At 45.1% G+C, this 16465-nt stretch overlaps 1 protein-coding gene across 3 annotated transcripts in view; it reads left to right on the top strand.

The window, feature by feature from the left end:
• LOC138651574 (NXPE family member 1-like) overlaps positions 1–16465 on the top strand; it is a 474026-nt gene that overhangs the window by 67449 nt on the left and 390112 nt on the right. Inside the window, exon 1 of one of the 3 annotated variants that reach the window (XM_069741870.1) lies at positions 11965–12001. The exons of the other annotated variants lie outside the window; for them this stretch is intronic. The gene's annotated coding sequence lies outside the window, so the exon portion shown is untranslated. Of the gene's footprint in view, positions 1–11964; positions 12002–16465 lie in introns of those variants that run through there. 3 annotated transcript variants of the gene reach the window in all.

The raw sequence follows: 16465 nt of genomic DNA, 5'->3' as shown, positions 1-16465 counted from the left end.
GCTACCGTGGGCAGAGTTTGCACTTAACAATGCCGTAGCCGACTCTACTGGTCAGACTCCATTCCTCTTAAATTACGGCCAGCATCCGCGTGTTCCTGTGCCCATGCCTGTGTCTTCCGCTGATCCCAGGGTGGCAGACTGGGCTGTGGAGGCACGGGACATTTGGGATCGCACGCAGGATGCCATTCGGGCCTCCAAGGAGAGAATGAGGTCCTCCGCCGATGTTCATCCGCGCCCCGCTCCGACTTTTGCCCCTGGCGGCTTGGTGTGGCTCTCTGCTCGTAACATCAGGCTGCGAGTTGAGTCCACTAAGTTTGCTCCTCGCTACTTGGGTCCCTTCAAGGTTCTCGAACAGGTTAATCCTGTGGTCTACCGCCTGGCTCTTCCTCCACGCTTGGGTATCACCGACACCTTTCATGTGTCCCTCTTGAAACCCGTATACATGTCCCGGTTTTCCGAGTCATCTGCCGGGACATCGGGTTCGTCTACGGACGATTACGAGGTGAACGCTATTTTGGGGTGCAAGGTGGTATGCGGCAAAAAGTTTTATTTGGTGGATTGGAAGGGTTATGGTCCAGAGGACAGGTCTTGGGAGCCTGCTGAAAACATTCGGGCCCCACGGCTCATTGCTGCCTTCGAGCGTAGCGAGGCCCAAGGATGGGGGGCCCTAGGAGGGGGGTTAATGTTAGGAGTCGAGTTTCCTCTGCTGCACAGGGGGAATCTCGATCCGTCTCCGCTGCGGTCTCCCATTCTCCTCCAGCCGCAGTGGAGTCTGCTCAGCAGGGACGTCGCTCCCAGTGTCTTTCTCGCTCTCACTCTGTACAGAGAGTTACTGCTGCTTCTTCAGCTCCTGCCATTAAAGTCAGTGCTGGTCAGCGGCGAGCGGACTTCCCTGGGACTAAGTCCTTGTTTGCGCACACTGAGCATGCCCAGAGCAAGATCTCCCGTTGGAGATCGAGGGTCATGTGCTCTGGCTCTGCAGCGCATTCCATTGGTCCTCTTGGCAGGCCCTGGAAGGGCAAAGTTTCTGTGGCCACTTCCTGTCCTGCAATTATATAAACTGCGCATGACCGCACGGCCATGCGCTAGTGTACAATTGAATACGTGTGTTTGTTGTGAGTGCAAGTCGTTCATTAAATACCCCTACCCTATTGTATGACTGTTTGTGTATGGAGTATGGCTGCTATCTAGCGCCCGACAAATCACTCAACGTGTCACACACGTATCAGCGTCTATTGCTGTGACCGCCAGTGCGGCGCCACGCGCCAGTAGTGCGCTTCCTGACCCATGTCTGGGTGCTTAGTGGTGCCTGCCAGCACGGCACAGTTCGCACTTCGGTGCTCTAATTATAAGAGTTGCCTAACACACCCTGTTGCGGTGTTGTGTCAGCAAGTGGTCTAATCGGACTTCAATCCTAGTTGGGGTTAAGTTCGCTGACTGCTTGCTTGCCTTCTATGAGCGGTACCGCGATCCTGTGACGCAACAGGATCGCTTCCTTCACGTTGGGTGAAGTTTAACCCACGCGAGTATACTTATGAGTACCGCCATATAGTCCGTCATTACTCAGCAGCAGGTTCCATCTCTGCACGGTGGACCCCGGGCTACGAACGCACCGTACACTATCAGTCTTATTATTTGGTGCGTTCCGCTAGCCCTAACAAGTCAAGACTGGCACACAAGCAGAAAGGCCAATATTAATCTCCCACTGATTTTTTTTTATTTTTTCAGGGTGAATTTAGAAACCAAATTAAAAAAAAAATAGGCTTTCTATGGCCCACTATTTGAGAGACAGAGATGGCACACCCAGGAGTCAGGAATGGCACACAAGCAGAAAGGCCAATATTAATCTCCCACTGATTTTTTTTTAATTTTTCAGGGAGACTTTAGAAACCAAATTAAAAAAAATTATTTTTTCAGGGAGAATTTAGAAACCAAATAAAAAAAAATGATTTTTTCAGGGAGAATTTAGAAACCAAATAAAAAAAAAATAGGCTTTCTATGGCCCACTATTTGAGAGAGAGAGATGGCACACCCAGGAGTCAAGACTGGCACACAAGCAGAAAGGGCAATATTAATCTCCCACTGTTTTTTTTTATTTTTTCAGGGAGAATTTAGAAACCAAATAAAAAAAAATAGGCTTTCTATGGCCCACTATTTGCGAAAGAGAGATGGCACACCCAGGAGTCAAGACTGGCACACAAGCAGAAAGGCCAATATTAATCTCCCACTGATTTTTTTTTCATTTTTTCAGGGAGAATTTAGAAACCAAATAAAAAAAAAAATAGGCTTTCTATGGCCCACTATTTGAGAGACAGAGATGGCACACCCAGGAGTCAGGAATGGCACACAAGCAGAAAGGCCAATATTAATCTCCCACTGATTTTTTTTTATTTTTTCAGAGAGACTTTAGAAACCAAATTAAAAAAAATGATTTTTTCAGGGAGAATTTAGAAACCAAATTAAAAAACTGTTTTTTTCAGGGAGAATTTAGAAACCAAATAAAAAAAAAAATAGGCTTTCTATGGCCCACTATTTGAGAGAGAGAGATGGCACACCCAGGAGTCAGGAGTGGCACACAAGCAGAAAGGCCAATATTAATCTCCCACTGATTTTTTTTATTTTTTCAGGGAGAATTTAGAAACCAAATAAAAAAAAAAATAGGCTTTCTATGGCCCACTATTTGAGAGAGAGAGATGGCACACCCAGGAGTCAGGAGTGGCACACAAGCAGAGAGGCCAATATTAATCTCCCACTGATTTTTTTTTATTTTTTCAGGGAGAATTTAGAAACCAGATTAAAAAAAAATAGGCTTTCTATGGCCCACTATTTGAGAGAGAGAGATGGCACACCCAGGAGTCAGGAGTGGCACACAAGCAGAAAGGCCAATATTAATCTCCCACTGATTTTTTTTTATTTTTTCAGGGAGAATTTAGAAACCAAAAAAAAAAAAATAAATAGGCTTTCTATGGCCCACTATTTGAGAGAGAGATGGCACACTCAGGACTGGCACACAAGCCCAAAGGCCAATATTAATCTCCCACTGTTTTTTTTTTTTCAGGGAGAATTTATAAACCCCACAAAAAAAAAACAGAAAAATAAAAAGGCTTTCTATGGCCCACTATGTGAGAGAGATGGCACACACAGGGATGGCACTCTAGCAGAAATGCCAATCTTAATCTCCCACAACTTATTTTTTTAGGGAGAATTAAAAAAAAAAAACAGGGACTGTCCTACAATTACTATCTCCCTGCAGTAATCTCAGCCAGGTATGGCAGGCAGCAATAAGGAGTGGACTGATGCACAAATTAAATAAAAAGTGTGGACAAACAAACAAGATAGCTGTGCAAAAAGGAAGGAACAACAGGATTTGTGCTTTGAAAAAAGCAGTTGGTTTGCACAGCGGCGTACACACAGCAATGCAGCTATCACGGAGCCTTCTAGGGCAGCCCAATGAGCTACAGCGCTGAGAAAAAAAAAAGTAGCTTCCACTGTCCCTGCAAACAAAAGGTGGTGTTGGACAGTGGAAATCGCTACAGCACAAGCGGTTTGGTGGTTAATGGACCCTGCCTAACGCTATTCCTGCTTCTGACGAAGCGGCAGCAACCTCTCCCTAGGCTCAGATCAGCAGCAGTAAGATGGCGGTCGGCTGGAACGCCTCTTTATAGCCCCTGTGACGCCGCAGACAGCAAGCCAATCACTGCAATGCCCTTCTCTAAGATGGTGGGGACCAGGACCTATGTCATCACGCTGCCCACACTCTGCGTTCACCTTCATTGGCTTAGAAATGGCGCTTTTAGCGTCATTGAAACGCAACTTTGGCGTGAAAGTCGCGTACCGCATGGCCGACCCCACACAGGGGTCGGGTCGGGTTTCATGAAACCCGACTTTGCCAAAAGTCGGCGACTTTTGAAAATGAACCATCCGTTTCGCTCAACCCTAGTTATGTGCGAAGGTACCTGTAGTCTTCATGAAGAGATTCTAAAACAACCCTTGTACAAGATTTCCCCATTTGGAAGACACTTCTTAGCACTCAAGCTGAAGCATGTTTCTGAAAAAATAAATAATCCGAAAGCAAATAACCCACTGTACTGTCCTGAAGCTGTAGATTATTTTGTCAAGTATCACCTACCCTATATTCCACTGTGGACAGGAATCTTGTATCATTCAATCAAACCTGATAATAAACTAAATCGAGAAAGCAACTGCCATGTTGAAAATTGGTTTAAGATATTGAAACATGATATAATTCAGAAAAGGTTAAGGTACCACGTTGGTGATTTCGTTCGACTGCTCCAAGCGAATATTATAGATCAAATTAAATCTTACAAACTTAATGCAAAGTTGTCAACCGTTAAGAAGAGCAAAAAAAACGCACAACATTCAAGTGAATCTTCAGAAGACCTAGTGTTATCACAAGAGAAATGGAACAAACAAAGCTCTCCACGAAAAAATATCACCTATTACCGACAACCTACAACAAGCCAAAAATCAAGACTACTTTCAAGAAAAAATAAGGCCACGAAACAGCAAATAGACCGACTACCACACACAGGATATGAAGATCAATATGTTAATTCAACAAATGAAAGTACAACGCACAAACCTCTCAAATCCAAAATTACTACATCCAATGTTACCGCTGCAGGACCAAAAGAAGAAACCAGTGACCTTAAAAAATCCTCATTAATAAGCAACAAATCAATACTTGAGCCTCAAAACAATTATTATCCATGGAACGAAATTACAAAAGTTAACACTTCAACTGTTGAGTCCCTACAGCCAAAACAATGGATATCTGATGAAATTATTGGTTCAGTAGTAAGTCAAATATCACTGAAAAGCAAAGGCCTGCTCAAGATACGTGCACTGCAACCAGATAATTATCGTTCAATCGCATTGGGGCGATATGATGGAGTTTTACAATTATTTCACAACACAGAATTTCTCAGTGGTGATGCTCTGTTTATTCCTTTTAATACATCACCTGAGACACGTGGGCTCCATTGGAAGCTAGGTGTAATAGATTTCAATAAGAAGTTGGTATTTGTGTTTGACTCTCTTCATGGAAAACCGCAAGTCCCAGAATTCTTGGATCTTTTTCTGACAGCTGCTGCTATTTACCTGACTGACAGTTTACCATTTACTCCTGACGATTGGAAGTTTTTAAATGTCACTGACACAGAAGTGCAAAGAAATACATACGTTTGTGGCCTGTTTGTCATTTGCACAGCTTTCGCACTAGCAAACTGTGAAGGTTACAGCAACCTCAGAATTTTCTCTTAAAAAAAAAACACGCCTGTGGGTTGCTGATCAGTATGACCAGTTTCTGATTCAGAAGAAAACACAATGTCCACGTAAGAGACTACACTTTTTCCATCGAAAGCATATCTGTTGTTTCTATCGGTTTTGGAGGTTTAAATGATTCCTGTAGTTGGAAAATATGCTCAGGAAAACCATGCATTACAAAGAAAAAAGCATCTCAGTGTCAATGTGCAATCTGCCGGAATTGGTTTCACTATTCTTGTGTGAAAGTCACCTCAACAGAAATTAAAGATATAAAGAACTATGTATGTCCTACATGCGATATTAAAAGTGCAAAATCAAACTAGATAAGAGGTTTCTAAAAAACATTCAAAATCTACAATGAAAAAATCATTCGATGCAGCCTTAACATTAGACTATGAAGAATACTGTCTTCACTTTATAGTGACACACAAAAAGTGTACCATTGAGCCAACAATGTTTCATGATTGCCTTGCCAAAATTTCATTTTAGTTAATTTAATGATTTTTGGTTTTAACATTTTGAAATTACCGTATTTTCCGGTGTATAAGACGACTTTTGAACCCCTGAAAATCTTCTCAAAAGTCGGGGGTCGTGTTATACGCTGGGTTCGGCATGTGCGGAGCTCTGAGGTCACTGCATATGGTGCAGGGAGCAGTCCCGGGTGGTTCCCAGGTTCTGGAGGATAGGAGACTCTCCTCCAGACCCTGGGAACCATCAGGGACCACTCCCAGCACACGCCGTATAAGACGACACCTGGTGTTTAAGATGACCTCCGAAAAGTTGGGAGTCGTCTTATACGCCCAGTCGTCTTATACACCGAAAAATACGGTACATTCCTATAATCCATGACAATTATGACGTCAATATCTTTCAGTTAACAAAAGTCATGGGTTGTCACTTTCATATGTTAATGCTTAACTTTAAAGTGGAAATTTTTAAAAATAAAATTAAAAACAAACAAAAAAATGTTAATGGTTGTTTACTAACATTAGCATAAGTTATGTTCACGTTAAGTCCTCCATCTTTTTTGTGGGATATGTGTGGAGGCAAATTTAGTATAAGTTTGAAAACCTCAAATTCACAGGAATGAAAATGATAGCGCAGAAATAAACTTTGGAATACATTTCTAATGTTTCAATTCAAAATTTTACAAAGAATATTTAACATTGGCCAGCCACCCTTATCAAAATCAACCTACAGAACATTTGAGGTTTTCAAGTGTTAATCCCATTACTAACATCCTGCTCAAGACTAGTACCTTGATGTGGTGAGTAGGCTTTTTACTAAACTAGTCACTTTAAGGCCGGAGTCACACGAGACCATAATACGGATGAGTGCAATGCGATAAAAAAATCGCATAGCACTCGGCCCAATGTTAATCTATGGGGCAGCTCCTATTATCCGTAGTTTTCTCGGCCATATTCAGGATCCGAGTGAAATCGCAGCATGCTGCAATTGTCAGCGTATCTCAGCTGAAAATCGCCTATGCAAGTCTATGGGTGTGAGAAAAAAATCGGATTACACAAGGACCATGCATGTGCATTGCGAGAAATACGCACCGGTGTTCTATAGAAAAGCCGGCAATTCAGTGCGGTGTACAGTAAAATCACACTGACAGAATAGAATAGAACAGATAAAATTAATGTCTACACACATATATATATGTATATCTACTATATAATTGTCTAAGGGTCACTTCTGTCTGTCTGTCTGTCTTTCTGTCTGTCTGTCACAGATATTCATTGCTCGTGGCCTCTGTCTATCATGGAAATCGAAGTCACTGATTGGTCGCCGCAAAACAGCCACGACCAATCAGCGACGGGCACAGTTCAGAAGAAAATGGCCGCTCCTTACTCCCCGCAGTCACTGCCCGGCGCACGCATACTCCCCTCCGGTCAAAGCTAACACAGGGTTAATGCCGGCGGTAACGGACCGCGTTATGCTACAGGTAACACACTCCGCTACCGCCGCTATTAACCCTGTGTGTCTCTAACTTTTTACTATTGATGCTGCCTATGCGGCCTCAATAGTAAAAATGTAATGTTAAAAATAATTAAAAAAAAACAAAAAACCTGCTATACTCACCCTCCGTTGTCCGCTGAGCCGCTCGCGCAGGCCGCCATCTTCCGTTTCCGGCGATACATTGCGAAATTACCCAGAAGACTTAGCGGCCTCGTGAGACCGATAAGTCATCTGGGTAATTTCGCAATGCATCCTGGGAACGAAAGATGGCGGCAGCCGCGCACCTATCGCCGGAGCTTCGCTGGACCCCACGAGGTGAATATATAATCTTTTTATTTTACTTCTTTTAACAGGGATATGGTGCCCACACTGCTGTATACTACGTGGGCTGTGTTAGATACCGCGTGGCTCTGTGCTGTATACTACATAGGCAGTGTTATATACTATGTGGGCTGTGTGATATACTCCGTGGGCTGTGCTATATATTACGTGGCCACTGTTATATACTGCGTGGGCTGTGCTATATACTACGTGACTGGGCAATATACTACATGGCTCTGTGCTGTATACTACATGGCTCTTTGCTGTATACTACGTGGCTCTGTGCTGTATACTACGTAGCTGGGAAAAATACTACGTGACTGGGCAATATATATTATATATAAAATATAAAGGTGGCTGACAGCACTCACTTATCGGGGCGCTCGTTCCATATCCAGGGAACCCTCCTGGGTAACACGTATACTCCAACACAGAAGAACAGCACTCCAACCGGGTGTAATAATCCAATAAAGAATCTTTATTTAGCCATAGTGAAGCAGCAACCTTTCGACCATAAATTGGTCTTTTTCAAGCATACAGAAATGGTGTCCTGGGCAGTCTTAAATAGTGTGAACACCACGCAGGGAGCCAATCACTACCAAGTACCAGCCCACATTAAAATACCATACGATACTATAAAGTATAAACAGACATCAGACACTTGTGTATAAACAGATATCATAAATACATACCACAACCACATCAATTGTTATATTATTTAATATATAAACATACAGCAAAGCTTTATTTTTATCACAGATCAATAGGTTCACTACATGCATCTTCGTTTCCATGGTAATCATCTGCCAATGGTATACTTCCCATGTTGAACTTCCTGTATATCTTAATTCAGTGCAGGCAATCGGTGCCATAAAGAACATGCAGCCTATCAAACATATTCATATAATGCGACCCTCTATCCTTAACCAATCCGCTGTGTTATCTTATACTTAGCGTTCTTGCTTCATCTCCAGTTGTCCACATCAGCATCACTGCTGGGCAACGGACGCACAGGCCATGGAGCGTGAATGCAGGCGCCCCGCGTCATAGCCGCGCCACATCACGTGACCAAGATAGAGCCACGCCCAGACGTGACGCACTCGCGTCACCCAGCAACGGCCCCACGCGACCGCCACTCAGACCGGTTACACGGGGGACCCTAGCAAACAACGCAGCGTCTCCCTGGTGACTCATCAGAGCATTCATCTGGCGCAGCCGCATACTGCATCGAGGTATTACCTTTAGGCCGTAACAAGGAGAGGGAATTTCATGACGTCAAAGAGACGTAGGAAACCACAGGAGTGGAAATACTCTAATTTTGGTTTTACTACAGCTGAATCTGACTCCACAGATGACTCTAATGCGGGAGGAAGCAGGGGAGCTCATTTTTTAGAGCCGGAAAGGATGGACAAAACCACCCGAGGAAACGCGGTCGGAGAGGTGGTCGGAAACACAGGAACCAAAGGACATCCCAGAGAACAGAAACAAGGGAGAACAGCAACAATGAGAACGAGGAACACGAAGAACCATTAGCAGACAATCAGGAACTGGTGGTAAATATCTTGTCTACTGTATTGTCTGAGATTGAACTTAAGATAATATTGAAGGGACTGTCATTTTGCCTGTCTAATAATCCAGACTGGTTTGGAATAGAAATTGACTTACAAGCTTTTTTTAGGAGGCTGAGATTGTCATCTTAAGCCCCCGTCACACAAAGCGAGATCGCTAGCGAGATCGCTGCTGAGTCACAAGTTTTGTGACGCAACAGCGACCTCAGTAGCGATCTCGCTATGTTTGACACGTAGCAGCGACCAGGCCCCTGCTGTGAGATCGCTGGTCATGTCGGAATGGCCTGGACCTTTTTTTGATCGTTGAGGTCCCGCTGGGTAGCACACATCGCTGTGTTTGACACCTTACCAACGACCTCGTTGACAGGACGTCCCTCATTGAGGTCTGAATCGTCATGAAATAGCTGCCATGTGACATCGTTGTACAGGTCGCTACAGGTCGCCGCATCGCTGCTGCGTCGTTGGGGAGATCTCACTGATTGACATCTCACCAGCGACCACATAGCGACGCAGCAACGATCCCTGACAGGTTGTATCGTTGTCGGGATCGCTTTAGTGTCGCTAAGTGTGACGGGGCCTTTACTTTTCAGATAAAACCAGTAGTGTAAATACAGATGGTCATGATTTTACACAAGGTTTTTCTTTAAAAGAATTGGGTTTGTACAATAGAAGTATGTTTCGGCCGCCTATTAAAAATCATTTCATAGAGTCATATATTGAACTGATACAGAGTGATGTTGATGAATTGAAAAACACTTACAAACCCCCTGTGTATCAAAATATGACATCAGTTGAAAAGAAAGCCGTAAGTAATTTGGCTAATAACACTGCGATAACCATCAAAAGAGCCGATAAAGGCGGAGCAGTGGTTATATCGGACAGTCATAAATATAAAGCAGAGATACTTAGACAGTTGGGAGACCACCTTGTATATGAGAAATTGTCTTGTAATCCCACTTTACGTTTTCAGAAGGAACTACAGCTTGTGATCAGTGACTCCCTAACCACGGGACTCATTGACCACAAGCTGTCTGAATTTTTGAATGTGGATGCACCGGTTACACCAGTGCTGTATGTGTTACCGAAGATCCACAAGGACTTATTTAACCCTCCGGGTAGACCGATAGTTTCAGGGAGGGGTTCATTGTTCAGTAAGACCGCCATTTTTCTAGATCGAGTGCTACGTCCTTTTGCTGTGTCAGCACGGTATTTCATCAGAGATACAAATGACTTTCTTGATAAGATTGAAGATTTGACAGTTTCAGACACGCCCATTTTGGCATCGTTTGACGTGACATCGTTGTACACGTCTATTGAACACGATAAAGGCCTTGAAGCTGTTCATTGTGCGCTATCGGGTTCTGACGTGGCCCCAGAGTGTGCACAGCTTGTCCTCACATTGTTGGAGCTCATCCTCAGGAGAAATTATTTCCTCTTTGGGGATGAGTACTTCCTTCAGTTGAGAGGTACCGCCATGGGGTCCAAAGTGGCCCCCACCTATGCTAACATCTATATGGCGGTATTTGTGGACAGGTTTGTGTACCAATCCATCCTCTGGCGCCACGTCAGAGCCTGGTGGCGTTACATTGATGATATTTTTGTGATATGGGATGGTAGTCTAATGGAGTTGGAGGTTTTTCATAGTAGCCTCAATGAAGTATATTCAGAATTACAATTTACATTAGTACACTCGGTAGTCCAAATTCAATTCTTGGACACTTTGGTTTACAAGGATGGAGCTAGACTGAAGACTGATATCTTTATTAAAGAGATGGATAGGAATAGTTTGCTGTCTTTTGACAACAATCATCCGAGAAAGATGGTCGAGTCACTCCCCTGGAGTCAATTATTGAGAGTACGTAGGATAGTGTCTGATGAGAATATGGTGGACCAACGGGTAGATGACATGTGCTCTAAGTTTGTGGCAAGAGGGTACCCTAAAAAAGGAGTGGAAGCTTTTAGGACTAAAGCCCGCAATTCTTCAAGGGAAAGCATCCGGAAGAAAACCTCCATGAAACGTGTATGCGAACGTATTCCGTTCTTTTCTACATATAGTTCAGTTAGCAACCGGATTAGTGGGATTATAAAGAAACACTGGGCCCTCTTACAGCATGGGTTACCCCAAGTGTCAGGTTTTAAATCATTCCCTATGATGTCATATAGGAGGGGAAGAAACCTGGGAGACAAATTGGTAAGATCGGACTTTGGTACAGCTAAGATATCATGCCAAAAGACACTAAGCGTGCCGAGATTGCGCTTGCTGTAACAATATGCTGAAAGGGGAATTTTTTTGTCATCCCCATACTGGAAAGAAGATCTATTTAAAGGAAAGATACACTTGTACATCAAGTTATGTTATCTATATAATCACCTGTCCCTGTGGACTCGTATACATAGGGGAGACCACTATGGAAGTTAGGGCCCGCATCACCAAACGTAAAAGCACCATTAGAACAGGGCTCACTGAATTGCTGGTCCCCAAACACTTTGTAGAAAGAAAACACTCAGTGAATCAACTAAGATTTAGAGTCATTGACAGTGTTCCAACCTTGAGAAGGGGAGGGGATAGACTGCAGATGCTTAAAACTAAAGAGATGAGATGGATCTATACCCTAGGTTCATTACAACCTAAGGGCTTGAATATAGATTTCAATCTACACATGTGTACCCCTTAAAATGAATAAATCCCTTTGTTGGGGTTGTTGTCGTCATTGTTTTCATTATTTTTTTTAGACACGGTTGTTGATATTGTTTTTTAATTTTGTCTTTTGTTTTATTAGATGGACAACATATGTGAAAGTCGGTGGACAGAGGAAGAGGCAAGGCCTGGATTACTTGATTAGCATGTAGATTGTATTATAAAAGTAAGCATTGGGATGCTATTTTTGTGATCCTCTGTCTCCATTCCGACTGCCCCATTATGTTTGTCTCGTGTTTGTGTTTCTCACAGTGGAGTTTTTTTTCATTTAGGTGCTAGGTTCCTTTCGTTTTTCCAGATTCCTTATATGTAGACTTGTTCAGGGTTTTATGGTTTATTCGTGCTGCCTGAGTATGTATTGAGCAGGGGTCATTGCTGTGCGGCGTGGTGCATCTATCTGATAGAGAGGTGTCCCATCCCTTAGTGAGATGGGGCTCTTCTCCGATGGGGAGCGCCTACGCATGACGGGCTCGGGTCCCTGTTACAGCCTAAAGGTAATACCTTGATGCAGTATGCGGCTGCGCCAGATGAATGCTCTGATGGGTCACCAGGGAGACGCTGCAATGTTTACCAGCGTCCCACAGGTAACCGGACTGAGCGGCGGTCGCGTGGGACCGTTGCTGGGTGACACGAGTGCGTCACGTCTGGGCGTGGCTCTATCTCGGTCACATGATGGGGCGCGGCTATGACGCGGGGCGCCTGCGTTCACGCTCCATGGCCTGTGCATCCGTCGCCCAGCGGTGATGCCGATGTGGACAACTGGAGATGATGCAAGAACGCTAAGTATAAGATAACACAGCGGATTGGTTAAGGATAGAGGGTCGCATTATATGAATATGTTTGATAAGCTGCATGTTCTTTAAGGCGCCGATTGCCTGCATTGAATTAAGATATACAGGAAGTTCAACATGGGAAGTATACCATTGGCAGATGATTACCATGGAAACGAAGATGCATGTAGTGAACCTATTGATCTGTGATAAAAATAAAGCTTTGCTGTATGTTTATATATTAAATAATATAACGATTGATGTGGTTGTGGTATGTATTTATGATATCTGTTTATACACAAGTGTCTGATGTCTGTTTATACTTTATAGTATCATGTGGTATTTTAATGTGGACTGGTACTTGGTAGTGATTGGCTCCCTGCGTGGTGTTCACACTATTTAAGACTGCCCAGGACACCATTTCTGTATGCTTGAAAAAGACCAATTTATGGTCAAAACGTTGCTGCTTTACTATGGCTGAATAAAGATTCTTTATTGGATTATTACACCCGGTTGGAGTGCTGTTCTTCTGTGTTGGAGGGCAATATATTACGTGGCTGGGCAATATACTATGTGACTGGGCAATATACTACGTGGCTGGGCAATATACTATGTGGCTCTGTGTTGTATACTAAGTGGCTCTTTGCTGTATACTACGTGGCTCTGTGCTGTATACTACGTGTCTGGGCAATATACTACGTGGCTGGGCAATATACTACGTGGCTCTGTGCTGTAAACTACGTGGCTCTGTGCTGTATACTACGTGGCTCTGTGCTGTATACTACGTGTCTGGGCAATATACTACGTGGCTGGGCAATATACTATGTGGCTCTGTGCTGTTTACTACGTGGCTCTGTGCTGTATACTGCGTGGCTCTGTGCTGTATACTACGTGTCTGGGCAATATACTACGTGACTGGGCAATATACTACGTGGCTGGGCAATATACTATGTGGCTCTGTGTTGTATACTAAGTGGCTCTGTGCTGTATACTACGTGGCTCTGTGCTGTATACTACGTGTCTGGGCAATATACTACGTGGCTGGGCAATATACTACGTGGCTCTGTGCTGTAAACTACGTGGCTCTGTGCTGTATACTACGTGGCTCTGTGCTGTATACTACGTGTCTGGGCAATATACTACGTGGCTGGGCAATATACTATGTGGCTCTATGCTGTATACTGCGTGGCTCTGTGCTGTATACTACGTGTCTGGGCAATATACTACGTGGCTGGGCAATATACTACGTGGCTCTGTGCTGTAAACTATGTGGCTCTGTGCTGTATACTATGTGGCTCTGTGCTTTATACTACGTCGCTGGGCAATATACTACGTGGCTGGGCAATATACTATGTGGCTGTGTGCTGTATACTATGTGGCTCTGTGCAGTATACTATGTGACTGGGCAATATACTACGTGACTGGGCAATGCACTACGTAGCTGGGCAATACACTACGTGACTGGGCAATATACTATGAGGGCTGTGCAATATACTACGTGGACATGCATATTCTAGAATACCCGATGCGTTAGAATCGGGCCACCATCTAGTATATATATATATATACATACACACATGCACACTATCTTAATATTTCATACTAGCTGAAGAGCCCGGCGTTGCCTGGGCATAGTAAATATCTGTGGTTAGTTATAGCACCTCACTTCTCTTATTTTCCCATCACGCCTCTCATTTTCCCCATCACATCTTTCGTTTTCCCCCTCATATTTCTCATTTTCTCCCTCACACCTCTCAATTTCTCCCTCACACCTCTCATTTTCCCTCTCACACCTCTTATTTCCCCCCTCACACCTCTCATTCCCCCCTAACACTTGTCATTTCGACCTCACATCTGTAATTTTCCGATTACTCCACTATTTTCTCTCACTCCTCTCATTTTGCACTCACACCTTTTCATTTTCACCTCACACCTCTCATTTTCACCTCAGTATATACATGTTTGTCATCTCCCTTATATATAGTATACACCTGTATGTCATCTCCTGTATATAGTATATACCTGTATGTCATCTCCCCTGTATATAGTATATACCTGTATGTCATCTCCTCCTTTATATAGTATATACCTGTATGTCATCTCCTCCTGTATATAGTATATACCTGTATGTCATCTCCTCCTGTATATAGTATATACCTGTAGCTCATCTGCTCCTGTATATAGTATACTAGCTATTGAACCCATTCTACGCCCGGGTGGCTAGCATCTATATTGGTATATGGTCTCCATCCTGGTATGTGCTGCTCCATCCTGTGTCCCCATCCTGACATGTGTTGCACCCATCTTGCGCCCCCATTCTGTCATGTGTTGCACCCATCCTGCGCCCCCATTTTGACATGTGCTGCTCCCATCCTGCGCCCCCATTCTAACATGTGCTGCTCCCATCCTGCGCCTCCATTCTGACATGTTCTGCACCCATCCTGCGCCTCCATTCTGTCATTTGCTGCTCCCATCCTGTCATGTGCTGCTCCCATCCTGTGCCCCCGTTCTGTCATGTGCTGCTCCCATCCTGTGCCCCCGTTCTGTCATGTGCTGCTGCCATCCTGCCCCCATTCTGTCATGTGTTGCTGCCATCCTGCGCCCGTTCTGTCATGTGCTGCTGCCATCCTGTGCCCGTTCTGTCATGTGCTGCTGCCATCCTGCGCCCGTTCTGTCATGTGCTGCTGCCATCCTGCGCCCCTTCTGTCATGTGCTGCTGCCATCCTGCGCCCGTTCTGTCATGTGCTGCTGCCATCCTGCACCCGTTCTGTCATGTGCTGCTGCCATCCTGCGCCCGTTCTGTCATGTGCTGCTGAAATCCTGCGCCCCCGTTCTGTCATGTGCTGCTCCCATCCTGCGCCCCCGTTCTGTCATGTGCTGCTCCCATCCTGCGCCCCCGTTCTGTCATGTGCTGCTGCCATCCTGCGCCCGTTCTGTCATGTGCTGCTGCCATCCTGTGCCCGTTCTGTCATGTGCTGCTGCCATCCTGCGCCCGTTCTGTCATGTGCTGCTGCCATCCTGCGCCCGTTCTGTCATGTGCTTCTGCCATCCTGCTCCCGTTCTGTCATGTGCTTCTGCCATCCTGCGCCCGTTCTGTCATGTGCTGCTGCCATCCTGCGCCCGTTCTGTCATGTGCTGCTGACATCCTGCGCCTGTTCTGTCATGTGCTGCTGCCATCCTGCGCCCCCGTTCTGTCATGTGCTGCTGCCATCCTGCGCCCTCGTTCTGTCATGTGCTGCTCCCATCCTGCGCCACCATTGTATTATATGCCCCCCATAAGATGCTCCATAGTATATGCCCCGTATGCTGCTGCCATATATAAAAAAAAAATTACCATACTCACCTATCGTCGCTGGGCGCCGAGTGCTGGGGGCCGGTATCGCCGCCAGCTCAGGCCCCCAGCACTTGCTATACTCACCTGTCTGTCCCGTTCCACCGCTGCGCGGTTCCTCTGGCTGTTACTGTTCAGTCAGAGGGCGGCGCCGGCACGCATTAAGCGCGTCATCGCGCCCTCTGAACTGGGAACGTCACAGCAGAGGACCCAGGAGACGGAGCCGCACGCAGCGCTGGAACGGGGGACAGGTGAATATACTTACCCTCCTGGCGCGTCCCTGACTCTCCGGTGGAGATCGTGGTGTGCGTTCAGTGTTTACGCATTCCGCGATCTCCTGGGAGCGTCAATCTGTGGGGGCCAGACTGCGCTGGCGCTTGCACTTGCGCAGTCTATAAAGGCTTCGGACAGAGTGACGCTCCCAGCGTTATATTATAGATACCTGTGTGTCATCTCCTACTGTATATAGTATATACCTGAACGTCATCTCCTCCTCTATATAGTATATACCTGTGTGTCATCTCTCCCG

This window comes from Ranitomeya imitator, chromosome 10 (genome assembly GCF_032444005.1).
Source record: "Ranitomeya imitator isolate aRanImi1 chromosome 10, aRanImi1.pri, whole genome shotgun sequence".
In the NCBI taxonomy this organism is placed as follows: Eukaryota; Metazoa; Chordata; class Amphibia; order Anura; family Dendrobatidae; genus Ranitomeya; species Ranitomeya imitator.
The sequence above is the reverse complement of the archived record's forward strand: the minus strand, read 5'-3'. Positions and strand labels throughout refer to the sequence as shown.